The 27,994-nt window shown below is 43.7% G+C and overlaps 1 protein-coding gene across 1 annotated transcript in view; it reads left to right on the forward strand.

The window, feature by feature from the left end:
* Positions 1 to 9,203: 9,203 nt before the first annotated feature.
* The window catches only part of Klhl5 (kelch like family member 5), a 68,466-nt gene continuing 49,675 nt past the window's right edge, over positions 9,204 to 27,994 (forward strand). The window contains exon 1 of the mRNA XM_013116569.3: positions 9,204 to 9,274. The gene's annotated coding sequence lies outside the window, so the exon portion shown is untranslated. The remainder of the gene's footprint in view (positions 9,275 to 27,994) is intronic.

The following is a 27,994-nucleotide window of genomic DNA, read 5'->3' on the forward strand; positions in this document are numbered from 1 at the left end:
CTTTCAGGATTCAGACTGATCCCGAACCATTCATTTTTGTCCTCCTCTGGCTTCTCTATGGGACATCCAATCCAGACACATGGCTCTGCTCAGCAGTAGGTACTCTGTGGAGGAAGCAGCTGGAAGAGGGCGTGTTCCCTTTCCTGAGCCAATGACATGGAAGTATTCATCCCAAGGCTGGATGTAAAGAACACTGCTAGCTGAGTATTCTGGTTTTGATATTCCTACACATGCAAAGAATGAACAGTCTTATGGTGCTTTATTTGAATTTTAATTCTATGTATTTATCTATCATTATGTGAAATTAATGCCAGTATATACTTTAAATGAACAATATTTTCCATTTCTTTCCCTTAGTGGAAACCATTCCCAATTTCTTCATTATATTCTGTGGGAAGATCTTTTCTAGCATCAGCAACAATAGCCAATGACATTTATTGAGCATTTACTATGTAGTACCGCAGTGTTGCATGCTTTGTCTGGCCTACTGCACTCAACTTCCTGGCAACTCCCCGAGGCAGTTACTATAATTAATCTCCTTTCATAGAAAGAGAGGTATAGAGAAGTCGAGTAACACGCTCAAGGGCACACTGCTAAGGGTCATGCTGAGCTCCAGACTTAATGAACAGCTTCATTCTCAGACTGGGTGACAGCATTTGTCAGGAAGGATTACGTCTAAAATAATAATAGCTCAGGGCTGGAAAGATGCTTCTGCCATTAAGAGCATATACCCCTTCTCCAGAGACTGAGAGTTTGGTCCCCAGCACCTATATGAGGCAGCTCACAACTGCTTGTTAATAAGTTTTCTGTCCCCCAATAATAGATTCCTCTGCCAATGCAGTAAGTTAGATCAATCCAAATTGAAGAAGTATAACAGTAGGTTTATTTGAACAAAGTAACTCCTGGGTGGGTTCTCCAGTCCTAGATATCAAAGCCAGAGAAGCCATGCTCCCAAACTAAAGCAGGGAGATTACATAGCTTGTACGTGAGGAGTTATAATGTTATCACCACAAGCTAGGTATGGTCAAGGCTGAACATTTTAGGCAGGGACTTGGGCTACTGACACCTTCAGGAAGGAGGAAGGAGGAAGCTGTTATAGTCATCAATAATGAAGAACTGGACTTTTTGGTACCTTCCCTTTGTTCAGAGATTCTCTGTGTGGGTAGGATTGAGAGAGAGAGAGAGAGAGAGAGAGAGAGAGAGAGAGAGAGAGAGAGAGAGAGAGAGAGAGAGAGAGAGAGAGAGAGAGAGATGGGGTTTTCTGGATCAAGCAGGATTCAATCTAACACCAGTAACTCCAGCTTTGGGGCCAATCCAGCAGCTCTGTTGTACATTAGCAACTAACTACACACACACACACACACACACACACACTCACACACACACATACACACACACTCACACACACACTCACACACACACACACACACACACACACACACACATACACAAATGCAGTCCTTACTTCAAGACTGACTGCACATTCACCCAGGGTTTCTGGCCAGTGGCCCTACTGATAATTCTCTGCTGTGGAAAATCATACTGTATATTCTGTGATCTTCAGCAGACTCCAGTAGCTGTCCTCTCTGTCCCAATTTTAACAATAAAAATCTCTCCAGACATTGGCATAGCCCCTGGGGAAACAAAACAACTCCCAGTTGAAACCCGCTGCAGTAAACACTTCATGCCCATGAAGTCATCTAATGCCCATAAGAACCCCAGGAAAGAGTTACTGCCGTTGTCCTCACTTCAGGCCAGTTCTATTCTGGTTAATCTCACCATCCAGGTGAATCTAAAGAAGCAATCCATCATCCTGATGTCTTCTAATTGTATTACTCTTAGACACCAGTTACTTTGGCAACAGACAAATGCTTCAATTAACACATTTTGTAAGAAAAATAATCTCTTCCTAACGAGGTCTGTCTGAGTACAGAGAGGGCTCCAGGAGCCTCCATTCTCTTTATCCATATTGCACTTCATTCAACAAATATTTACTGAACACTCAGTTTGCTTTGTGAACCTTGGAGACTCAGTGGCAGACTCAGGCAAAATCCTTGTTTTACGTCCTAATGCAAATGAATACTCAAATGAAAGACAGAAATCAAGTAGATGACAGAAATCACTTATTTTCAGGCAATGTTCCATTAAAAAAAAAAACAGGCAATGTATGAAGGGTAAATGATGTAGTAGAGAATGGGGTGGGAGCTTGGCTATATGAGGATACTTAGGAGGCCTTATCCAGTGAAAGGGACCAAGGGAAACAAAACAAAACAAACAAACAAATAAAAGCACCCTGACCCTGACTTGACCCCAGGACCAGGGCTTGAAATAGCACCAATCCCTGAGCTTCCCTCAGAATCAGACCACAAAAATCCACCAATCCCAAACCACGCTGGAAAGCTCCACCCCACCCCCAAGAAAACCTATATAACCCTGTTCAGTTTGCTGCTGCTTCTCACCCTATAGGCAGTCACCCTCCTGTATTCTTCCTTCCCAATAAATCTCTTGAGTGAGGTTTGTCGTGCATGTGACACTTTTGCCTGAGTGGAGGGGAGCCCAGCTGTAACAACTATTGCTGGAGCTGGAGTGGGACAGAACTGTAACATTGTTGCTGGGGAAACTATCCTCTAGTAGAGCAGAGTCTAGCAGAGCTGTAACAACTTTGCTGGGAAAACCCTCCCCTGCCTGAGCAGAGTTGTTAAACTTGCCTTTAGGGAAACCTTTCCCTGGAGCAGGACTGTAAGCTGCTATGCTTACAGTGACTTTGTGGTATCCCTTGGCTCCCGACTGCCAGGATACCTCCCCATTGAGCTGTAATGTGTACAGGCCTTGTATGATTCCGTTCACATGCCACCTGGGACAAGATTTAAGCCACAGGGAGAGAAACCAGATCAGTGGTTGCCATAGGCTGGAGATAGACACATAGAGACACAAGGGAATCGTTATATCATAGAAATGTTCCATGACTATGTTGGTGTTTGTGGCAACTGTATATTAGCTAAAATTCTGGAACTATACACTAGAAAGAGTAAATTTTTTTTTACTATCTGTAAATTGTAACAACATTCTCCTCCCTAATTTTTCCCTTCCCTCGTATCCTTTTTGTTGTTTTAAACATTGAGAAAGGAGTTATAATGTTGTTCCCAAGGCTAGCACATATTCCCCGGACAGGAGTTTAAACATCACTGACTGGAAATTCATAGACTCACAAGTGATGACAGACATCTTCCTCTTTCATCATCTGCCGTGGCTACAGTGAGGTCATGGCAGATTGTATCAGAGCATAAAGGCACACTGGACAGCACCCTCCAGTGGTGGGGAGGGTCAGCAGGCCGGCCTAGGAAACAGCTCCAAGAGCCAGCTTCTCCGAGAACCAGGAAAAGGTGCTGGGCCCATCTCAGATCTCGGGCTGTGAATTTCTCTGTTCATTTCTTACTCAGAGAGGGAAATCTGGCTTGATCGGCCATGGCTACACTGATAACGCTCAGATCTAGGCAGCTACCCCAGGGCTTCGTGTTTAAGCTTCCTCAGGGATTGATATCCAGTCCACACACCACCGACTGCTTAGTGGACACCGTCCCCACCTAAGTCACCTGCAGCTGGAAGGAAGGGCTTGTTTTTATTAACAAACCCTACTGTAGTAGCAGCCTATGCAGGAAAGAACCTGTTGGAGCCCATTTCTTGCCTGCTCAGCTAGTACCCTTAGAAGGGACAGCCAGCCTGTATGAGTGCCCAAGTCTCTGAGGCTTTTGAAAAGCTTTGAACAACTCCTTTGATACTTAAGTGCCTTATCTTAGGTGTGTATGTAACAGAAGTGGAAATACACGATCAAAACATTCCTAGCAATGTTAGAACAATGTAACAATCTTCAACTGCTTGATAAAGTAAAAAAAAAAAAAAAAAAAGAATCAATGGCTCAGTCTGCAAATATCAGATTCAATAGTTGTGGGCTCAGATTTAAAAGCAACAGAAACACAAACTTGGCATGCAACAAGAGAGGCTTTCTGAATCTTATTTACAGCATTTCCTGATTTTCTTGGGGATGGAGCCAGAGTATGAAAGGCATTGTTTTGCCTCTCCTTGGTGTCATGCCGACTTCCGCCTGATTGCCTTCAGATGTGTGCAGGATGCCACCTTCCACTCCCCCGATGTTTTTGTATCTCAGGGTCAGCTGCTTATCACACAGCCGGAATCTTTCTCCAGGAACTCCGGGCTAAGTATAGACACTAAATCCAGAGCGCAAGTGTGAAGGCAGAAGGTGTGGGCCTGTGCTTTGGAGATGAACAAGATGGAGGTGAAAGGGGGAACTCGAAGACCAACGGGCGGGTTTTGGGTTATATGGCTCTGATTCAGCGTTGTTTGTTCTCTCTTCCCTAATGAGCAGCACTGTGCTGCCTGGGCTGTGGGTCTCTTCATGGGCTTCATAGGTGTGGATGGATGAGTACGTTACAGGTAGACCATTGGCACACACAGCTACAAACGCAAATCTGTAAACACCTAAATAGTAGCTGTGAACTTTCTCTTGGAGAACATGAAAGCAGAAAGCAAAGCAGGTTGTTTCTGTCTGTTAGATGATCACCACAAAATGATATATCAAACACAGAGCAATGTTCTGGAACAGTCTTTAACTCATGAGACAGCAGAACTAATCAGTAGCCTTGCGACTGTCATTTTTTTTCCACAGTGTATAACAAGCACATTGAGAAGTTAGAATGGCTATTTTAATACATGAAAATAAACACAAGCCCTTTGTGTTCATCCCTCATCCATGTAGGATGGTGGAATAATACAGTTAAAGCCTCCTAGAATTTCATGAAACTTGTGGTATAATACTGCAAATTAGAAGAAAGTTTCTGTCTGTGTTGCAATGCTCAGGGGGAAACATCTTTCCTATTCTAGTGAGTTGCTGTTTTATAGGTCAAGGATATTTTTCATTCATTCATTTATAAAATATTTATAGTAGTTCCTATAGCAGACACTTTCCACTACTCAGAGAGACAGGCAAGTAAACTCACATTCACAGCCAGTAAATACCACAGCAGAGAGTGAGGCACCCTGGGTACTACTGGAGCGTGTAGGAAGAATCCAGCAAGCTTGGAATGGTCTAGATAAAGTTCACCAGCAAAGAGAGGTCTTCAGGGCCAGCAGATATTGGGGGGATAATGGGGGCAGCAGATTTAAAGGTCTAAATGTGGGAGAAATAATGTGGTATAAGCAAAGCAAATTATTCAGAATGGGTACAGAGCTGGAGTGACAAATAGGGTTAGTTAAACCACAAGGAGCCTTATGCCATGCCATGGGGAGCAGCATGAAGGCAATGTTGTCACAAAATAGTCAAAAGTGTATTAAACAGGGCCCCATAGCCCCACCTCCAAGTCAGAAAGTGTGGTCTTGTAGAAAAATCTACTTATGGCTGGGTGAATGGAATTATAAGAGAATGTATATTCCTCCCCATGTCTCCAGTTGTGAGGTAAATGTTCTGCAGGCTACAGGGAGAGAAAATCACCTTCCTTCCATTGTAAAGAATGAGGCTTCCCAGGAAACTGAGCTCATGGTCTGGGATTTGACAGGGACTATGCCCTATCTGTCTAACACTGTGGTCTAGAGAACAAGGGGCCTTTAGCTTTGCCCATGCCGGGGGTAAGCTTCATGGCAGGAAAATGATCTTGCCAGGTCATTTCAGTTACTTTTCTGTTGCTATGGGAAACTACCAAGACCAAAGCAACCTATAGGAAGAAGGGTTTATGTTGTCTTACATTACAGAGGGAGAGTCCATAATGGCAAGGGAAGCATGGTGGCAGGCAGCTGGAGCAAGAATCTAAGAAAACACAGCTGGCAGAGAGCAAAGTTGAAGTGGGGTAAGGATTTTAAATTCTCAAAGTCTGCCCCAAGTGACATACTTCCTCCAGCAAGGCTGACCTCGAACTCTATATGCAGACCATGCTGGCCTCAAACTCAGAGATCCACCTGTTTCTGCTTTCCGAGCTGTATTATTATTATTATATTAATGTTTATTTATTTTTATTTGTTTGGTGTGTGTGCCTGTGGAAGTCTGGCTCTGGAGACATTTCTTCCTCCCAGGTTTGGGACATCTCTGTATCTGTGTGTCTTAACATCTCTGTATCTCCATGAGATTGTTTGAACTAGAACTGTTCATGTCAAAACACAGATAGCAGATATAGTACTAGAAAACACATCTCCATCTCTGAGATTACTTTTGGGGTTCTCATTATGGAGTATTTTTTGAGCCCCAACTGTTGGAGACTTATATTATGAAATGTTGGTCGATGACTAGAGATTCTTATTGGCTAGTTCTGTCTTAATTATTAACCCATTTCTATCAATCTATGTATTTCCACATGGTCTTGGCTTACTGGAGAAGGGTCCAGACATGCTACTCCTTTGGCGGGCTACATGGCATTCCTCTCTCTGCCTACACATCCCAGAATTCTCCTCTTCTCCTAGTCCCACCTATCTCCCAGCCTTACTGGCCAACAGTGTTTTATTCATTAACCAATAAGAGAACCATATACAGAATGACTTCCCCCATCACCCAACAATTAACCTCAATTTTATATTATTGACTAAATTTATTTGAACACTTACAAAGAACACTGTATTAACACCATCTGTCGGTTATCAGCAATAAGAGTCAATTATTCCGCTTGTGATCATTGTTATATTGTTTTATTTCAGGGACAAATATTGAGACTCTTATTGATCACTACTTTTTGATTCTGTGGATGTCCTTGCTGAACAGGTTATAAGATCTCATCAGAGAAGCTTAACTGTAACTGCTTCTTCAAACACGGTTGCTTAGTATTGCTACAGTAGGAGGTCAAAACCAATTCTAGACTTAAACTGAGTCAAATCAGACTAAGTTTTATACTCTATTAATATGTCTAAATCATACAGCTCAAAAAGAAAAATTACATGAAAGTCTTTGGCAGTTACAAAAGGGAATATAAACCATGTCGTTTACCTACCAAAAACATAGTTGTTACTGCATACCCTATCTGTGATGGACACTAAGTATCAGACACTGAGAAGCAGCAGTGATCTAAATAAACAATGCTATATCTCATGAGGCTTACGTTTAAACGAGGGGAGGGGATCCGAAATGGCAGGTGCTGGGTGCTTAGTGATGAAAGTGAGGAACCGGGTGAGGACTGGAGGTTCCCATAGGATAGTTAGGAAAGGTGACGAGGAGGGAGCCAGCTGTGGGACAGGCTAACAGCATGCCACATTAGGGACCTTTGGTGTGTACACACAGAGAGAGTAATCCAGTGTAGGGGACAGCTCAAAAGAACAAGTGACAGCAACACTGGTTAGCATTAGTGATCCTGGTTACAAAGGATGTTTTGATTGCTTCTGCTGGGGTGAAGGAAGAAATCACTTGAAAATCAGAATTGATTAGTAAATCTAATGGAAATGATTCTGGCACAGAACAAGCAATGTATTAGTAGAAAGGAGAAGAAATGGTTTATGAGAATCCCTGTTTTAAATTAGGACCCGCTTTGTGTCTCATTTGGTTGCCACACTTTTCTAGTTTTTCTCACTGTAACTCCAAAGAAAAATATGAAGTTAATACTGCAAAAGTAAACACGAAGTAATTATGAGCAGGGAGGAACAAATGAAAAGAATGTCGCTTTCTGTTAAAAGTGCACAAACATTAACACTGAAAAATCAAACCAAGCCTCAAAGTAGTTCTAAATTCCACAAATGCAGACTGTGGGTTTATGCACTGCATTGTGTAATTACAGACAATGCTACTGAAGTTGTGTGTAGGTGCCCCTACATAGAGAGTGCCTTTTCACTGACTCTGATAAAAACTGTCTTGTGCTTTGTGCTTACCCGCTTTCCTAGGGTACTTGATGTATCTATTTCCTGATTGTAACAGCATTAAAAGATTCCGCTTCCCCCCTTTGAATTAGCAGCCCTTGTCAATGCTTCAGTGTTTCACATTGTTGCTTTTTCTAACCTTTTTCCCAGTTCAGAAAACATCCTCCAACGGCTCTCCCAACCACCCCCAGGCTCCTACACAATTAGGTTATGCTCTTCCAGTATTAGTCGGCAGAACTACAGCTTTGCACTAAGCTTTTATTAGGGAGACATTTTGAAGACCTCGTGGGCAAATGTAATTTTTGGGCAATAGTCACAGCCACCACGGAAGAGGGGCAGCCAGATCATAGCAGCAAGTACCAAGTACACACACACACTGGATATATGAATTACTTTAAGAACCAAGTACGACCAGGGACTCCATCCACATATGAGTAACTCACAGATAATTCCCTCCTTCCTTTCTTCTGCCCAGGGATCATAACTGTTTCTTACATTTACTGATAGGGTAACAAAAGTGTTTCGGATTAGTGTTGACATACAGGTGCTGGATAGATTATAGTTTTTCTCAGCACTGTGCATAGAGGAGCTACATGTTTTATACAAGAGTAAATTATATCCCACCATTGTAAGACAAAGACAAGGACAAGAGTTGCACATCATAACTTCGATGGCACAGACCCACTACTTAGAGCTAGCTCTCTGTTCAGAAAGGTGGCGGGTGCTGGCCAAGGCAGACTTTAGCTGAGACGAGACGCACACAGGCCATCTCTCTCTGGTCGCCTTCCGGTTCTGCAGAGGGAACTCTCCCTCATTTTCCAACCCCAGGAATTCCCCTGCTCCCATTTTCTGGGGGTTGGCACATCCTGAGATCCACAGAGTACGCTCTGCCCGCCCACTCCTCGCCAGAGCCCCGCCCAGTATGATGTACCCGGCGCCCCAGTTCACCAAGCCGGGACCTGCACCCTTCCGTGCCCCGATTCGGCCTCCCTCTGCCCCTCCGCTAGCTCCCGCGGTCACCGAGGAGAAACTGCCAATCTTTGGGCCGGGTCGGGAGGGGGCGGGGCTTAGCACCCTGGGCGGTGCGGGCGGGGACCCGGCGGTGGGCGGGGTCAGCCGTCGTGGGGCGGGGCGGCCGCTCCGGGACTGACCGGCGAGCGGGTGCTCGACCCCCCACTCGCAGCGGCGCGTGCCCGTCCGCCCCCTCAGGGGCTGCGGGACAAGTTTGACTCCTGGCCTGGCGTCGCCTGACGGAGAGGAGTGGCTCGGCCCGGGAGGGCTGCTGCGCGGGGCGCCGCTGCGGGGAAGGGATTGGGGGCGCGCGCGGGCCCGAGCATCCCTCCGCGGTGCACGCCCGCCCGCGCCCCGCGCAGCCACCCCGCCCGCCGCCCCGCGCCACGGTGACCCCGGGCCTCCCTCCCGGCCCCGCGCGGTAAGTGCGACTTCCTCCTCGGCGCGGAGGACGAAGGCCCGCTCCCCGCGTAGGCGCGATCGCGTCCCTGGTCCTCGGGGTCTCCGTGTGCTGAGGACTCGCTGGCCGGGGTGACCTGCCCTCCAGACGAGCCAGCCCAGGGTAGGGGCTCTCGAGTTGCAACCGGGACTCGAACCTGAGTCTCCCCTCACCTCCCTAGCTCCGGAACGCGGGCATTGGAGTTGCTCAAAGTTCTCCACGCGGATAGCCGGGCGGGTGAGGAGCGAGTGCTGCTTTCCACAACTGTTCCCAAGAATAAAACAAGCTGGAAACTAGTTCTGATCCCCTTGTTAAAGTTTTTAAGCAATGGCCTTATCCTCAAAGGTGAAGAATAAGATTGTAGTTTCCTGTGTTTGGTTTTTGACTGGTCGAAACTTCGGCGTTTAGACAGTTGCTTCAGTGCATGTTCCGGAATCAGACGCTGCTGGGAGAACTTGGCTGCCAGAGAGTATATATTATTGCCATTGCGATTCTCATCTGATTTGAGACCGACTTAAAGGGATGTACAGAGGGTGCCCCCACCCCGCCTTCCACCGCCATGAAAGGTCAATTTTTTTCCGCATGGTTCAGGGATTATGCACTGGCAGATGCCCTCCAACTTTGTTTTGAAAATGGAACTGCTGTTACCATATGTCTAGCAGTTTTATTAATGCACAATGAATGTTAACAGGAAGGAGTTTAATAAATCCTCCTGTTAAGAAACAGTTTAATAAGGCCTTTTATTATTAGATCGCTGTTAGGAACACTCACAACTTTTTTCCCCCTTATTTTCAGTATTTGCAGGTTTGACTACTATAGTGAATGTTTGTGTATAGGGATTTGTGTAAAAACTTTCAGATAAAAGCGAACACACCAATAATTTTGTAATAAGGAGAGATAAATACATACAAAATTTTAAGAAAAAGATGGTAGATAGATATACACACATGATATGTATATCAAGATATTTGAAGTAAGTTTGTGTCTACGTGTATAATATAGTAAAACGAACTGAACGAGAATATTGGGATTGGGCAGAAATGGGGAAGGAGGGGGGAATAGGAAGTGCATGATGTCAGGTCCTGTACAACACAGGGTCTTAGTTTGACTTTTGAACTTCCTTGGAGCCAGGAAAGGAAGAAAATGAGCATGTTTCAAATTCCAGGGCTTAAAAAAAGTTAACCAAACCAGTTCTTCTGCTTAAGCAAGGCATTTTCTAGTAATGAGGCCTGAGAGAAACAGTTTCTCATGGGCCCCAAAAAAGGGAGAGAGATGGTAGCAGTTGACATCTTTTTTTTTTTTTTTTTTTTTTTTTTTTTTGGTTTTTCGAGACAGGGTTTCTCTGTATTGTTTTGGAGGCTGTCCTGGAACTCACTCTGTAGACCAGGCTGGCCTCGAACTCACAGAGATCCGCCTGCCTCTGCCTCCCGAGTGCTGAAATTAAAGGCGTGCGCCACCAATGCCCGGCTGCAGTTGACATCTTTAAAAGATTCCAGCCAAAAAAAAAAAAAAATGTAAATTTTACACCAAAAAAAAAGTTTTTCACTATACGGCAATAATAAAAGTAGAAGGATATGGTCTGCGGATTCTTAGTTCTGCTGGTCTGGACTAGTATTTCCCAAGCCATGCTTTAAAGAATAGCAAGTTAATAATTTAGGTTTTTAACTAAACTCAAGAACTGGGGCAGTATGTTGTAGCTCAGTGTTTACAGGAAGAAGTCACAGGACTTTCTTGTCTACTTGTGCAGGATGCTGTGTTCCAGCTCCAGAACAAGCGAAGAGAAGAAAAAATAAAGCCCCTAGCTCAAACGAACTTGAGTTGCCTAGATTAGTCAAATTGCAGTGCTTTTTACCCAGAGTTTCTGCAGTGTTTCTTACAGTGCTGCTACAAATCAGTTCACTGAAGAAGAGTATGTGCTGTGACTGATTCCACATTTAATAAGGCAGTTCTTCATGAATGTTTCTTACAGCTTGAGATGTGATAACTGGAGAACAAAACGCTTGATGTTAGTGAATTCGGGAAGGACCAAAATGAAGCTAATCCGGAAGTTAGGGTTTTAATCCAGTACACATCAAAGGAAAAGGCTGCTCTAACACTCCACGCATCTTCCGCAAGTTGCCTGTCAGACCAGATGCCCTGTGGGACTTCCCTTTTATGCTCTGGAATGTTTACTGTCTTTGAGGGATTGCTTTCTATTATTAATATTAATATGTGATTTGCATGCCATCTTATCATAAACATTATTTGTACCATTAGTCTACATTTTGTACCTATAAAAGATCTTAGAAAACTCGCCACAAGTAGAAAGAGCAAAAAGGCTGGCTTGATGGGGCATGTCTTTAATCCCAGCGCTCTGGAGCCAGAGGTTATCAAGATCTCCATGAGTTAGAAGCCAGCCTGGCCTACATAGCAAGTTCCAGACTATCCAGGGCTACATTGTGAGTCCCTGTCTCAAAACAACAACAAAAGGGAGAGAGATCTGGAACCACATACCTATATTTGCACTTATTAATGTGTGGGACTCTTTCCAGCAAGTTTATGAGCTCCTGGTATCTGTATTCCTGTTTATGAGACTAGTATGGTTGTAGCAGACAGCCTGTTCATGCCGTAAATGCTGAGGATCTACTGGGTACTGGTGGTAAAACAGTCTGAAAGGATGCAAAGGAGGACCGGTGGCCAGAGTCTAGAGTGCAAGAATAGCGTCTTATCCAGATGTAGTTGGACCCTGGGCTTCAGAAGTCAGGTCGAGAGAATGAGGAATTGGTTTGAACATGTATCTGGAACCCATGCATGAAAGTGTAATACTTCTATACAAAAGTTAAAATAAAAAAATTGAACGGGTATACAAAATGTTACCATTCTGAAAAATTCAGAGTTAATGCTCTGTATTCTAGTCACCCTATTTATGAAAAAGATGTTTGTTGAGTATCAAAGAAAACAGGTTAGGCTGTGGTCACAAAAGATCCTCACATCCTAGTGGCTTAAATCAGCTAAGGTTTGCTTCTGTCTGATAAGGGTCAGCATGAGAGCTCCATTTCCAGTAGTCACCTAGACCCCCCCCCCAGGCTGTGAGAGACTGCATCGCAGTACATTCTTTCACTATAGGCGGGAGAGGGGAAAGAATGTGCCAGATAATGACAGTGCATTGGCTCTTCAAGCCTTCCTCCTGGAAGTGGTCATACAACTTCTATAGCTGTACCTAACCAAAGAAGTAGGGAAGTGCAACTTTACCATATGGGCAGAAGGAAGAGATCCGGCATAGTCTTGAACTATCTTAGTGACTGCTACACTGGGCAGGCTTCCTAACCCTAGGAGTGAACACAAGGTCTGAAAAAAACCTTACCACCATGGTTTTCAGTCTTCTGTTTAACAAACAGAAAACAGCATTTCTTATTTGTATTTAGACAGAATTATGGTAATGAGAATTATAAAGAACATCTTAATTTGAAATGAAACACTATTGAAAACCCCACAATTAGATGTACTATTTTGATCAAGTGAGTTTCATTTTGAATTGCATGTCCACTCAATACACATTTGTTAAATGTGTATAAGGCACTGTTAGGTCGTCTGAGAATCAAACAGTGAATGGGCGTTTATAATGCCAAGAGAAAATAGCTCTAATTTGAGTTCTTTCTCTTGAAGGCAATATCAACAAAACATTGTAGTATGATATAACACTGAACACACACACACACACACACACACACACACACACACACTATACTTTGTTTTTCTCTTAAAGTTTATTTTCTAACAAGTTAAACAAAATTACTTAAACTAGTTTAAGCAACCAGAGTGTTTTGTTAGCAGTAATGTAGCTTTGTGTCAGAGACCAGAAATGCAGTTGGACCTTGAGGCAACTGGTATCACTAACAGTAAACCAGAACCAAAAAAAAAAAAAAAAAAAAAAGCCGGGCGTTGGTGGCGCACGCCTTTAATCCCAGCACTCGGGAGGCAGAGGCAGGCGGATCTCTGTGAGTTCAAGGCCAGGCTGGACCGACAGCCTCCGAAACAGAGAAACCCTGTCTCGTAAAACCAAAAAAAAAAAAAAAAAAAAAAAACCAGTAAACCAGTCTCTCTCTACACATGTATTCCATTGTTCTGCTTCTCTGTCGACTAACCTTCTTCTGTTTTGCTCCTATAACAGTGCTTTGACCTGAGAGTTCACATGCTTGAAACTACACCTTTTTGCAGTCCTGCAAACCTGTAACTGTAACATGGAGGTGTAACCCCATTAGTGGTCACAAGCCCTTTGGGGGTTGAACAGCCCTTCACAGGGATCACCTAAGACCATCAGAAAACACAGATGTTTACATTCTGATTCATAGCAATGTTATAGTTATGAAGTAGCAATGAAAAAGATTTTATGGTTGGGGGTCACCACAACATGAGGAACTGTATTAAAGGGTTAGGAAGTAATAGGTTAAGCAGCCTCGGGAAGGTTGAGAACCACTTAAGGCTTAAGTGACTCCACTGTCAGTTTGGAAATAATAGAGTTGACCCTAAGAAATATAGCATGGTAGCTGGTAACTTTGTAGAAAAGGAGGCAGTTCTAGTTGCTTGCTAAGCCTGAGATTAAAGGAACCTGAGATGCCATCTTTAAAAAAAAAGCTGCACAATTAGCAACATTTTGTAAGTTCTATTGAAACAGACTGATGATGATAATGAGGATGAGAAGGGAAACTTAGATCTATTCTCCAAACACAGACAAATGCCATCTTTATTCTATTCCTTTCATTCATTTCTTCCTCTTCCATGGTATAGGTGACTGTGGTAGTTAGAATGTAATTGGTCCCCATAATCTCATAGGAGGTGTGGCTTTGTTGAACTGTGTATGTCTTTGTTGGAGGAAATGTATCACTGTGGGGGCAGACTTTGAGGTTCCCTAGACTCAGGATACTGCCCAGTGTCTCAGTCAACTTCCTGTTGTTTACAAGTTAGAGGAATCTCTATCTTGTCTGCCTGCATGCTACCTGCCCCCCCCATGATGATAATGGACTGAACCTCTAAAACTGTAAGCCACCACCTCAACTAAATGTTTTTCTTTGTAAGAGTTGTCATAGTGTCTCTTCACAACAATAAACACCCAAACTAAGACAATGGCTGAAATGTCCAATTCTTAACTGTCAAGTGGTTTAACCCTGACTCCAGGCTCCCTGGCTTCACCTCAAAGCTATTACTGCAGAAAGGAAGAAGCCTTTCCTATGTGACTGTTCAGCACGTTCCTACTATGCAAATTGCTCTCCAAGACAACTTTTATCTGAACATTTTAGGTTTTCAACATTCTGTCACCACATCTCTTCAGTTTGATTTTTATGTTCAGTAAGCAAACATTCCTTTCTTATTAGCTATGTGTGCTCTTCTCCTCTAGCAGTGTCTCTAAACAGCTCCATGAACTTGGCTTCCAGGATCTTGGAAAGGATATGAATTTTAAGAGCCCTCCTACGGACCTCAAAGCTAGAGTTTCTTAACATGAGTCCTAATGCAAACTGAGTAGCCTAGGAAGTAGTTTTTACTAAGAGTAATGTTGCCTAGTAATGGAGAGGACATACCCAAGTCTACAGATTGCCGTTGCTGGGGTCACAGAGCTAAGAGAGTTAATGGTAGGTTTGTCCCAGCCTTTTTCTTTTGGCTAGCTCTTTTAACTCAAATTAGCCTGTTACTCTTTAGCTACCTTTTGCCTCAGGACGACGACGACGACGACGACTACTACTACTACTACTTCTTCTTCCTCCTCCTCCTCCTCTTCTTCTTCTTGTTCTTTTTCTTTTTCTTGTTCTTCTTCTAAATAAAACCATCTTTTTTGATTTTACATACCAGTCACAGTTTCCCCTCCTCCTCCTCCTGCTCCCCACACCTACCCTCCATCCCACATCTACTCCTCTGAGAGTGTGAGGTTCCCATGGGGAGCTGACAAAGTCTGTCCGTCATGTTGAGGCAGGACCAAGGCCCTCCTCTTGTACCTAGGCTGAGCAAGGTATCCATAGGGAATGGGCTCCAAAAACCCAGTTCAAGCACTAGGGATAAATCCTGGTCCCACTGCCAGTGGCCCCATAAACTGTCTAAGCCACACAACTGTTACCCACATCCAGAGGGCCTAGTTTGGTCTTATGTAGGTTCCCCAGCTGTCAGTCTGGAGTTAGTGAGCTCGAACTAGCTCAGGTCAGCTGTTTCTGTGGGTTTCCCCATCATGGTTGTGACCCCTTTGTTCATATTATTGCTCCTCCCTCTCTTTAACTAGACTCTGTTTGCTCAGCCCAGTGCTTAGCTGTGGATCTCTGCATCTGCTTCCATCAGTTACTTGATGAAGGCTCTGTGATGACAGTTAGTGTAGTCACCAATCTGATTACAGGAGAAGGCCAGTTTAGGCAACCTCTCCACTATTGCTTATAGTCTCAGTTGGGGTCATCCTTGTGGATTCCTGGGCGTTTCCTTAGTGCCAGGTTTCTCGATAACCCCATGGCCCCCTCTATCAAGATATCTCTTTCCTTGCTCTCCCTCCTCATCCTTCCTCCAGCTAGACCATCCTGTTCCTCATGATCTCCTCCCACTCCCCTTCTCCTCTCCCTCCTCTTCTCCTCTCCCTCTTCCCCTTCTCCTCCCCCTCCTCCCCTCCTCCCCTCCCCTCTCCCCATTATGCTCCTGATCTTGAGATAGGAGATCTTGTCTATTTCCCCTTCCCAGGGGGAACTATCTATGTCTTTCTTTGGGTCCTCCTTGTTACCTAGCTTCTCAGGGGTTATGGACTGTAAGCTGGTTGTCCTTTGTTTTATGTCTGATATCTACTTATGAGTGAATACATACTGTGTTTGTCTTTCTGAGTCTAGGTTACCTCATTCAGGTTGGTTTTTTCTAGTTCCATCCATTTGCCTGCAAATTTCAAGATACCATTGGTTTTTACCGCTGAGTAGTACTCCATTGTATAAATGTACCACATTTTCTGAAGTCTGTGTGGTAGTTTCTCAGAAAACTGGCAATCAATCTGCCTCAAAGCCTAGAAATACCATTCTTGGGCATATACTCAAAGGATGCACACTCACGTCACAAGGACATTTGCTCAACTATGTTCATAGCAGTATTATTCATAATAGCCAGAACCTGGAAACAACCTAGATGCCCCTCAACCAAATAGTGCCTCAGGACTTTCTACTTTTTCTTTACTTCTGTATAGCTTACTTTCACTGCATCACATGTCTGGCTGGTGGCTGCCTGGCTTCTCACCCTGGGCGTGTTCCTGGTTCTCTCCTCCTCTTTCTTTCTCCTTTTCTTCTCCTATTTATTCTCTCTGCCTGCCTGCCTGCCTGCCCCACCTATCCTTTATCTGCCTAGCTATTGGCCATTCAGCTCTTTATTAGACCAATCAGGTACCTTAGGCAGGCAAAGTGAAACAGATACAACACACATTTACATAAATACAGAATAAACAAAAGCAATACACCTTTACACCATTAAAGTAGCATTCCACAGCGTATGTTAAATGCAGAGGGGAAAGGTTTCCTAACTGTACTGGCTGCTTTTGGGTATCAACTTGATACAAGCTAGTGTCATCAGAAAGGAAGGAGCCTCACTTGAGGAAGTGCCGCCATGAGATCCAGCTGTATGGTGTTTTCTCAATTAGTGGTCAATGGGGGAGGACCCAGCCCATGGTGCGTGGAGCCATCCCTGAGCTAGTAGTTCTGGGTTTTATAAGAAGGTGGGCTGAGCCGGCCAGGAGAGGCAAGCCAGTAAGCAGCTCCCCTCCACAGCCTCTGCATCAGCTCCTGCCTGTGAGAACCTACCCTGTTTGAGTTTCTGTCCTGACTTCCTTCAGTGGTGAACGGCAATGTGGAAGTGTAAGCCAATAAACCCTTTCCCCCTCAACTTGCTTTTTGGTCCTGGTGTTTTATCCCAGCAATAGAAACTCTAACTAAGACACTAGTTCATTCATCCATAGTGCTTCTTCATTTGGAAGTATTCAATAGTATTTATTTTCCTTGTTTTAATTTATGATGTTAATTGCTTTAATTATGGATGAAATGTGAAATAGAAGGATAGTAGGTTGAGGCTGGCAGGGCAGGTGGGAGCACTAGGGCATTGAAAACTCTGAACTGCCTACCAAAGGATTTGGCTTTTATGACCTAGTAGGAGATGAAGAAATATTTTAGGTATGATAGTGTGGTCAAGAGCTGTCCTTTAGAAAGTTTACTGGACTGTCCTGTGAAGACTACACAGGAGAGGATGGAGACTGGAACTGTGTTGTTACTTCATTTCCACCTGTTATTTATGAGAAAAAGGATTAATCAATTCTGTTCTTACAGGACATTAAAATTGATGGCCAGTCTCAGTACAGTCTCAGAGAGGCTAGAACCAGCTTGTCCATTTTTTAAAAAATTATTTTTCTAGTGTTTTTACTTTAGAACATTTTAAGCATTTTTGACAGTTCCATGCACAAATAAATGTATTGTGATTGTCTGCAGCCATACCACTCTGCATGCACCCGATCTTCTCTGATCTTGGATGCTAAGCAGCATCGGGCCTGGTTAGTGCTTGGATGGGAGGCAGTGTAGTGTGAATGCATTCACTAGCTTGTCTAAGTTATTTGTTGTCACTGCCAGGACCCTTTGGAGGTTGAGAAAACCTCCCTGAAGGGCCTCTTAAGAACAGTGGATTTAGCCTAAGGTACATTTAACACTAAGACATTCTAGCCACTGCTATGTCCCTCCATTTGCTATTTTACTCACTACATCGTCCCTTTTTGCTTTTGTTGGAGCTATAAAACAGCTTATTGGTGGTTCTTAAAAATTACTATTCTTTTAAGTTTCATTTTAGGGCAAGCCAGGGAGTTTTTGAATGGCACTGGCTTAGTTAACATTTGTAGTACTCAGCCCATTTCTAAATTATGAGCCATTGAAAACTGTTATCTCTCTTCTTTAAAGAATGGACTGAGGATCCAACCCAGGGCTTCTTGCCTTCTAGGTGAGAGTTCTGTCAACATTCTCACACTCATGATAGTTCTCAGTGTCCCTCCTTTCTTCCCTTCCTCCCTCCCTCTGTCCCTCCCCCCTCCCTTCCTTCCTCTCTCAATAATCACGTTTTCTTCCCTCTGTTGCTTAAATTGCCCTTTATTACCATTTCCGTACCAACTGTATACTGTTCTAACATAAACACTTGGAAAATCTGATTGATCTTGCAGCGAATAAACTTAGTCTGTGATTTCCCCATTATGTGCTCAGAGACCACAGACAGCTTTGATTGGTGATATTTGTGGCTAAAGAGCACTGGCTGGTTACCTTTTTTTCTGTCTCCATTACTGTAAAGCTACCAGGGAACAGAGACACTTCTAGATTTGGTTCAGTTCAGTAAAATCAAAATCACAGTTATTCCCACTGTTGCTATGTATGACACATAAGACGTTGGGTGTGTCAACACATTCTCCAAATCATGAATCAGGCAAAAAGTTAGCCATGGTTTCCCTCCATCTGCATAGTCTTTCATTTTCCATCCTTGTGCCCAGCAAATGTGTGTACTCATAAACTACCAAAAGTGTGCACAAGGAAACCCTTCTCTTTAACCAGCCATCTAATCAATGACTGTTCACTGACTTCTAAATGCGGAAGATGGAGCTAAGCATAAGCTCTTAGCTACACCCCCAGCCATAAAAGGCTGTGTTTTATTTGCCTGCTCGTGTGTCTCTCTGGGTGGCTGTCATGAACTCTCTATGCAGACCAGTGTGGCCTCAGACTCACAGAGATCTGCCTGCCTCTGCCCTCAGAGTGCAGGGACTAAGGGTGTGGCCACCATGCCTGACTGACAGGCTTACTTGTTTTTGAAACAGGATCTCAGTCCAAGACCTGGCTAACCTACAATTCCCTAGGTGACATAGCACATGTCAGTCCTTCTGCCTCAGTCTCTCAGCTAAGATTATAGGTGAAAGTCGCCACACTTGGCTTAAAGGGCTTTAAAATATTTTCAAAAGCAAATGTTTTATTATAATCAAACATTATAGTATCAACTGTGATCTTTTCTAGATTCAATTAAAGCGGGGTAGGGGGTACCTAATGTTAGCCAGTTTTATAAAATGCTCCTAGACATCAATCAGTACAGCTGGGTAATGGAAATTAGTTTGATGTGTGGGTCAACACTGATTTATAGGCAAGTGCTAAGACTAGGAGGAAGCCAGTTTGCAGAAACTGAGGCACTTGTATTTGACCATTGCTGCCGTTTTCCTGTTTAATTGCAACTGTAATGAATTTCATAGGGTGCTTTTGTCTGAGAAGTGATCAGGTTCCTCAAGCATGCATTTGGTGCTCTGCAGAAACTGAGGCACTTGTATTTGACCATTGGTGCTGTTTTCCTGTTTAATTGCAACTGTAATGAATTTCACAGGGTACTTTTGTCTGAGAAGTGGTCAGGTTCCTCAAGCATGCATTCGGTGCTCTGTTTGCCAGCTTTTTAACCTGATCACACTGGAAAACAGTTTCGGTTCAGTCTGCTGCACACAAAGCTTATATGGGTCAGCGATGCTCTGAATCTACTTCCTCATTGGTATAGTAGGGTTTATAACTACCTGCCCACAAAGTAGTCGTGAGCAGCAGATGACATTATTTGAAAGCAAGTGGCAGCATAGTACACTTGAAACTGTATGGAGCCCTGTACTCACCAATTATGTTCAAAAGCACCTGGACAGTGTCTTCATCTATGAGGTGGGGGAGGGGTGCCTGCTAGGTTTTATGACAAGTAAATGTCTTACCCATCACACAATACACTCTTCACTATAAAGCATTTCACATATATTCTACACATTGAGGTACCTAGGAAATAGCTGCAGTCACAAATCCAGAGTCCTATTTTGTCAAAGAGAACACTAAGGATCAAGGGGGTGAGTTGCCAGAATTGAATGGTTCAGCTATTGACCCAGGCTCTGTCTACCATATAGCTTAGTCTACCATTAAGTGATAATGACACAGAACAATGGAACTCTCAATCATCTCTTTCTGAACTGACTCTTCCCTGCAACCTAATGCCCTCTGGGAAATGTAGACATTGATCCCACAGGCCCAGCGATCACCCACAGTCAGTGGCTACTCCCTAGTGGGTACACACTTATTTCTCTCCTTAACTGTTCAGTTGGCTACTGAAACTTGGTTGAGCTTGTTCACAAGCTTGTTTTTAGCAGCTACCAAAGTTAGAGTAATGGTAGAAATCAGTAAATATCTAAATTAATGACTGGAAAGAGAATTCCATAAAAATTAACTTGAGCGTTTTGAGATGTTTCAGTATAAATGAGCTATTTAAAGTTTGCTGTCAAGTTTAATGAAGGCTGGATAATTATAAATGATGACTAGAAAAGTCACCAAAGGCCTAAGATGTCCCTGTCAAAGACAGGGAGATCTCCGACAAGAATACAGATGAACCACATCACAAAGTGCACTGTTTGGGTTAGCTGGCTTTTCCTAAGACTGCCTCCTTTAAGGGGGGCAACCAGTGTAATTTATAGTCTAACATGAGATTTTTTTTCATAATGATCAGGTTATTCTGCATTCATGCTCTTTCAGAAATGCTTTTGAGTTCTCTCCATTATAGAAACCACAAGTAAAAGTCATATATAATGAATCATATATGGCTTATGCAATAAGAAGACACACACTCAGTAGGAGATAAATATTGAATATAGGGCACTAGCTCTATACAAAGAGTGGTAAATGAGTATGCATTTACATATTCAAATTAAAATGATGTCATTAATGGCACATAAGTGTAGTTTTATGGTTACTGACTTTTTCATTTGTGCATTAGCTTCATTGGCTAAGAGGGCTCTTACTCTACTAATAGCTCCAGGTTGACCAGAAATGCACCACTGACCCCTGCAGCTATCTTAGCGTGCCTCTCTTAGCCTATCCTGTGAATGCTTTGTGTATCTTATTGTACTGTATTGCAATTTTTGAGAAGTGTTTGTTTCTATTTTTATGGGTGTGGACATTTTGCCTGCATTCATATCTGTGCACCATGAGCATGCCTGCTGCCCACAGAGGCCAGAAAAGGGCATTGGATCCCTAGAACTGGAGTTACAGACAGATGGTTGTGAGCCACTGTAAATCAAGTCGGGTCCTCTAGAAGAGTATTGAGATCTCTGAACCACTGAGCCATTTCTCCAGCTCTTGTATTGCAACTTTTAAATGAAATATGAGTTCCTGAATTATAGATGGCTTGAAAGCTATAGTACTTTCTGTCGTCATAGAAAAAGTATTAAATAAGTAATTTTTTTTTGGTTTTTTGAGACAGGGTTTCTCTGTATTGTTTTGGAGGCTATCAGTCCAGCCCAGCCTCGAACTCACAGAGATCCGCCTGCCTCTGCCTCCCGAGTGCTGGGATTAAAGGCGTGCGCCACCACCGCCTGGCTTAAATAAGTAATTTTGATAATTGAATAACTATTATGGAATATGATAGCATCATATTGCAAGAAGGCATACTTTAGTTTCAAGATTAAACTTTATTTCACTGAAGTGTATCTTTAAATCAGACATCTGGACATATGCCTGTAATTCCAGCACCTGGTAAGAAGATGCAGGACAGCTATAAGTTCAAGGTCTCCTTGGGCTACACAGAAAGTTGAAGGACATGGTGAGGTCTTTTCTCAAAAAACTGGCAGGCAGACCATTAGCAAAAGACTCGCCTGGGACATGGGAGGCCCTGAGTTCCATCCCAGCACTGCAACAAAACAAAAGGTGCAGATGCAGCTTTTATTTCTTACATAAACTAATCTTTAAAAACAAACTAGGTTCTGCTCTAGATCCTATTATACCCAGCCATTTGGTAGCCGTGCTAGTTTCTTTTCTTTGCTGTGATACAAATACCATGACAAAACAACGTGCGTTTAAAACAAAAAAGGTTTTGGGGCTTATGGTTCCAGAGGGATAGGAACTCATCGTGGCCTGGAGCCGAGTGGCAGGGGTGGTGGTGGGAATAGAGAGCTGAGAGCTCACATCTTGAACCCCAAGAAGCTGGGGGAGTGAACTGAAATGAGGCAGCCTTTTCCATCTGAAAGCTCATCTGTAGATGAGCTTCCTCCAGCAAGACTGCTCCACATAAGCATTCACAGACCAGGGGCCAAGGGTTCGAACGCCTGAGATTGAGGGGGACAGTTCTCATTCACACACACATTCCACTCCCTGGTGTGCAGCTATTACCGATCTAGCAAATGTTTTGGTTTTTTCTCAGTACGTGTCCATAAGGACCACCAGAAGCAAATTTGCTTTCATCTGGCAAGGCCGGCAGTACACCTTTACCGTTGTACCTCAAGGGTATATTAACTCTCGGTCTCTGTGTCCTGACTTAGTTCAAAGAGATCTTGATAGTCTGTCTCTTCCATAAAAGCATCACACTGGCCCTCTGTATTGATGACGTCATGCTGGTTGAACCAACTGAGCAGGAGGTAGCAACCACTTTGACTTGTTGACCATTAGAGGATGGGAAAGAAATCCAACCAAAATTCAAGGGTCTTCTACCTCCGTCAAATTTCTAGAGGGCCAGTGGTATGGGGCATGCAGAGATGTTCCTTCTAAGGTGAAGGATAAATTATTGCACCTGGCCCCTTCCACCACCAAGGAAGAAGCATAACATTTACTGGGCCTATTTGGATTCTGGAGGCAGCGCATTCCTCACTTGGGTATGCTACTCCAATCCATATACCAAGTGAAAGCTTTGTGTAGGGCCTGGAGCAGGAGATGGTTCCTCTGCAGGTCCAGGCTGCTATGCAGGCTGCTCTACCACTTGGACCTATTGGTACCTACTGGTACCTGACATGTTAGAGGTAGGTAGGGATGCTGTTCAGAATCTCTAGAAGGCCCCATAGGTTAATCATAGCAGAGACACTTGGGATTTTGGAACAATTCTCTACCACCATCTGTGGACAACTATTCTCCCTTTGACAGACAGTTCTTGGTCTTCTAATGGGCCTCAGTAGGAACAGTATTTGACAATGTGACCTAAGCTACCCACCATGAGCTAGGTATTAGCTAATCAACTAAGCCATAGAGTAGGGTGTGCACAGTGGCAATCCATTAGCAAATGGAAGTGATATAAATGATCTGATCAAGGCAAGTCCCAGGGGCAGCAGGCTACATGAAGAAGTTGCCCAAGTGCATATTCTATTCCTGTTACAATCTTCTGCTCCAAAGCATATACCTATGGCCTCATGAAGTATGCCCTATGGTTGATTAACTGAGGAAGAGGAGACTGGAGCCTGGATGTTCTGCACAATTTACATTCACCACACAAATGTGAACAGCTACAGCATTACAATCCCTTTCTGGAACAACCCTGAAATCTTCAGGGTGGGTAAAACTTCAGGCAAATGTACATGTTCATACATTTTTCTAAGAAGGAGAAATGGAGCCTAGTGGTGGTGGTGCATGCCTTTAGTCCCAGCCCTTGGGGGATAGAAACAGGAAGATCTCTGTTCAAGCCCAGCCAAGTCTACAAAGTGAGTTCCAGGACAGCCAGAGCTGTTGCACAGAGAAACCATGTCTTGAAGACAAAAAAGGGGGAGAAATGGCCAGATGTGTGATTGTTCACACTGATTCATGGGGCTATAGCCATGGTTTGGTTGGCTGGTCTTGGAAAGAGCATGCTTAGGAAATTGGTAAGAAAAACATTTGGGGAAGAAGTATGTGGATAGTTCTTGCCCAATGATCAAAGGATGTGAAGATATTTGTATCTCATCTAAATGACTTTAACAGAGGGGAAAGTTCAGTAATCAAGTAGCTAGGATGCCCTGTTCTGTAGTTAGCCTCCTTCTCCAGCCACCCTTCTCATTCCCAATGTGCCATGAACAAAGTCACTAATGCTTGCAGAAACGGACTTCGGCTCACCAAGCTGACTTGGTTGTAGCTGCTGTTGAGTGCCAGATATGCCAGCAGCAAAGACCAACACAGAGCCCCTAAAATGTCACCATTCCCCAGGGTAAGCAGCCAGCAACCTAGTGGCATGTTACTACATTGAACAACTCCTTTTGTTTAGTCCTTACTGAAGTAGATACTTATTCTGGTTATGGATTTGCCTTTCCTGCAATGTAATGCTTCTGCCAAAGCTACCATCCGTGGACTTACAGAATGTTTTATTCACTGTCATAGTATTCCACACGGCATCATCTGACCATGCTCTTAACATGGTCTTACCACGTTCCCCACCACCGTGAAACAGCTGTCTTGATAGAATGGCAGAATGACCTTTTAAAGATACATTTACAGAGGCAATTAGGTGGTGGCAGCCTGAAGGGGGAGGGCAGGGTTCTCCAGAAGTTAGTGTATATTTTAAAATCCAGTATATGGTACAGTTTCTCCCATGGCCAGGACTCCCAGGTCTAGGAACCAAGACGTGGAGATGGGGGTGGTCCCACTCAATATCATTCCTAGTGACCACTAGGGAAAACTCTGTTTCCTGTTCCTGTGACCCTAAGTTCTGCTGGCCTAGAAGGTTTGGTTCCAGACAGAAGAGTGCTTCTGCCTGGAGACAAAACAAACATTCCATTGAACTGGTCACTTTGGGCTTCTGATGTCCTTAAGCCAACAGGCTGAGAAAGGAATAGCAGTGTTAGGAGGGGTGATAGATACAGATAGCCAGGGGGGAATTGGATTGCTTCTGCACAATGGAGATAAGGAGGATTATGTCTGGAGTGCAGGAGATCCTTTAGGGCATCTCTTGGTGCTACCATGTCCTGTGATTAAAGTCAGTGGGAACTACAACGGCATGCCAGGACACAAAGCGTACAGACCCTTCAGGGATGAAGGTATGGGTCTCTCCTCCTGAGAAAGATCCAACACCTGCTGAGGTGCTTGCTGAGAATAGAGAAAATACAGAATGGACAATAGAGGAAGGTAGTTATAGATATTAGCTAAGGCCATGTGACCACCAGATGCAGAAATGAGGACTGTAATTGACATGAGCATGTATATTGTATTTTTGTTGAAAACAGGTGTGCGTGTGCGTGCAGCCATGTGTGTGTGTGTGTGTGTGTGTGTGTGTGTGTGTGTCTGGTAGTCACTGATGTGGAGGGATGTCTTGTACAGACGATGGCTCTGGATACTGGCTGGGATGCAGGTTCTCTTTCCTAGAGGGACCTCTTAAGATAGTTTCTGGAAGCTCCTGTGCTGATGCTTCCAGGCCACTGCAGCCGTCAGCACACGCGCTCTCTGACACTTCTAGGCCAGGGCCAGTCAACTTGTCCATGTCTGTAATCACTATCCTGGACACAGCTGTGAAGGATTTTTTTTGATCAGAGTATCTGAAGCAGGAGGGCAAGCACCTTTTGGGAGGCAGCCTAGCTAGAAGGACATAGAAGAGAGGAAGTTTATTTTGTGAGTGCCTGCCCTCACTTTCCCTGGCACGTCCATCTGTCCCTTGGCTCTGGCATTCCTTCACTGGTATTAGAACCTATTTCTGGATTCCAACAGAGACTGAAGACCAGCAGGTCTTCAGGACTCCAGCACCAGGTAGAGACTGCCAAGACAGACAGCCTTGTAGATTGACCAACTTCTAGGTTCTCAGTTGTTCCGGATCACATCCTGCAAGCCACTCTAATAAACCCCCTTTTAATACATGTAATCCTATTGGTTCTGAGCCTTTAGAGAACCCTGACTGATATAGTTGCTACGTTATTAAAACATTTGGAATGACACTGCGTCCTTCCAAGCCTGTCTCCTGACTTCCTTGTCTTTGTTGTCCTTTTTCCCAACCACATAGACCTGAACATGCTGACATCCTAATAAAACAATACTATGTTTTTAACATGCCTCTCTCCCTTCCAAATCTTGTTGTCTGCAGCCGAGTTAAAACTGTGCTTCTCTCCTGTCTTTGTCTGATTTCTCTCCTCACAGCACCTTCCCTTAGAAGACCATTTCTCACCAGTCTAATTCATCTTGAGGTCTGTCTCTAAATCATCATCATAAGATCCTCCTCCATAGCCGGGAGTGGTGGCACATGTCTTTAATTCCAGCACTCAGGAGCCAGAGGCAGGTGAATCTCTGAGTTCCAGGACAGCCTGGCCTACAGAGTGAGTTCCAGGACAGCCAGAGCTACACAGAGAAGCCCTGTCTCAAACAACAACAACAACAACACACTCACATGCACACGCGCGCACACACACACACACACAAAGCTAGTTCTTGTGTTCTTGTGTGTGTCTGTGTTAAGTGAATGCCACGTGTGCAGGTACCTATGATGGCGAGAAGAGGGCTGGATCCCCTGGAGTTGGAGTTACAGGTGGTTGTGAGCTGTCTGAATTTGGTTCTTCTGAAAGAGCAGAAAGGACTCTTAACCTCTGAGCCATCTCTCCAGCTCCTAAAGCTTTTTATTATGTGTTTAAATCTTTAGGATAGAGCCATTAAAACTGATTATTCATAGATGCTATTTTTATTTTTAAAATATGTATCTATTTAATATATATACATATGTACTATATAAAAATATATATATATATAGTATTCTGCCTGCAGGCCAGATCTCATTACAGATGGTTATGAGCATCATGTGGGTGCTGGGACTTGAACTCGGGACCTCTGGAAGAGCAACCAGTGCTCTTAACTTCTGAGCCATCTCTCTAGCCCCAGCAAAGTGAGATTTTTATAATAATGATTTGCTATGTAAGCCAATGATCAGGTATCATGATTTAAATGGTTGAGTGACATCAGAGCCAAAAACAAGACAACCAAGAATGAAAAAGAACATACAAAATGTGTTACACCTCCAAGGACTGGGCATGTGAGACTCCAAAATCAGGGCTTTAAAAGCCACACCTCAGAAGTGTGTTCCCCGCCTCGCCTCTATTAGTAATGCTTTTATTGTTAATACTGAGCAGTGACGTCTCATAAATTCACAGTCCAGCATTTGAGCAGCTTTGAAGCAGATGTTTCAGGCAGGTTCTTAATTACTTTTTGAAAAATGTACTCATAATAGACACATTATCTGTTTTAAACAATGCACCAACTTCTGTATCTGGAGTTTAACTTGGACTAAAACAAGGCTACTGAGATAAAAGGAAAGAGGTATGAAGTGTAATCAGTTTCATGAAAGTGTAATATCTCAAGAATGAAATAGGAAAAGACATTTTTAGAGCATCTTGCTGTGGTTTTCCTCTCAAGCTAAAACAGATTTTTACAAGATCTTGTCACCAAAGGTAAATGTTTCTCTCATATTTTTAAAATAGTAGGTTGTTAATTTATTCTATAGTTGAAATATGCACTATAGATGCATGCTTTTGTTGTTGCTAGGATTGCTGGGTTCATTCACTGTAGATCTGTTTATTGGCATGACTCCACCAAGTGCTAGGACTACAATGATGAATCCAAACAAAAGGTTCTACTGGGAGTTACCTTGTAGTGATGCCAGGTAGTGGTGAGAACCATGAAAACAATAGGAAGGTTGTGGAATAGAGGGTTATAAGGGTTGGAAATTACACACATAGATTAGTTAGTGATGCCTATCCTCATCACTTACTAATATGGTCTATTGGGGGAAGTACTTCTGATTGAATCCATTGCCTTCTATATGCTAAGCAAGTGCCCTACACTGACCACTTGCTCCAGCCTGGGGAGTGCTTCTCGTCCAAGCTGCATATTTGGTTGAAACAAGAAATGCTAGTCAGCTGTGGGTGGCAGTGCACACCTGTAGTCCCAACACTCAGAGGGAGGTGGAGCTCTGTGAGTTAGAGGGCAGCCTGGTCTA

The sequence above is a fragment of the Mesocricetus auratus genome, unplaced genomic scaffold, assembly GCF_017639785.1.
Source record: "Mesocricetus auratus isolate SY011 unplaced genomic scaffold, BCM_Maur_2.0 Super-Scaffold_100006, whole genome shotgun sequence".
NCBI lineage: Eukaryota > Metazoa > Chordata > Mammalia > Rodentia > Cricetidae > Mesocricetus > Mesocricetus auratus.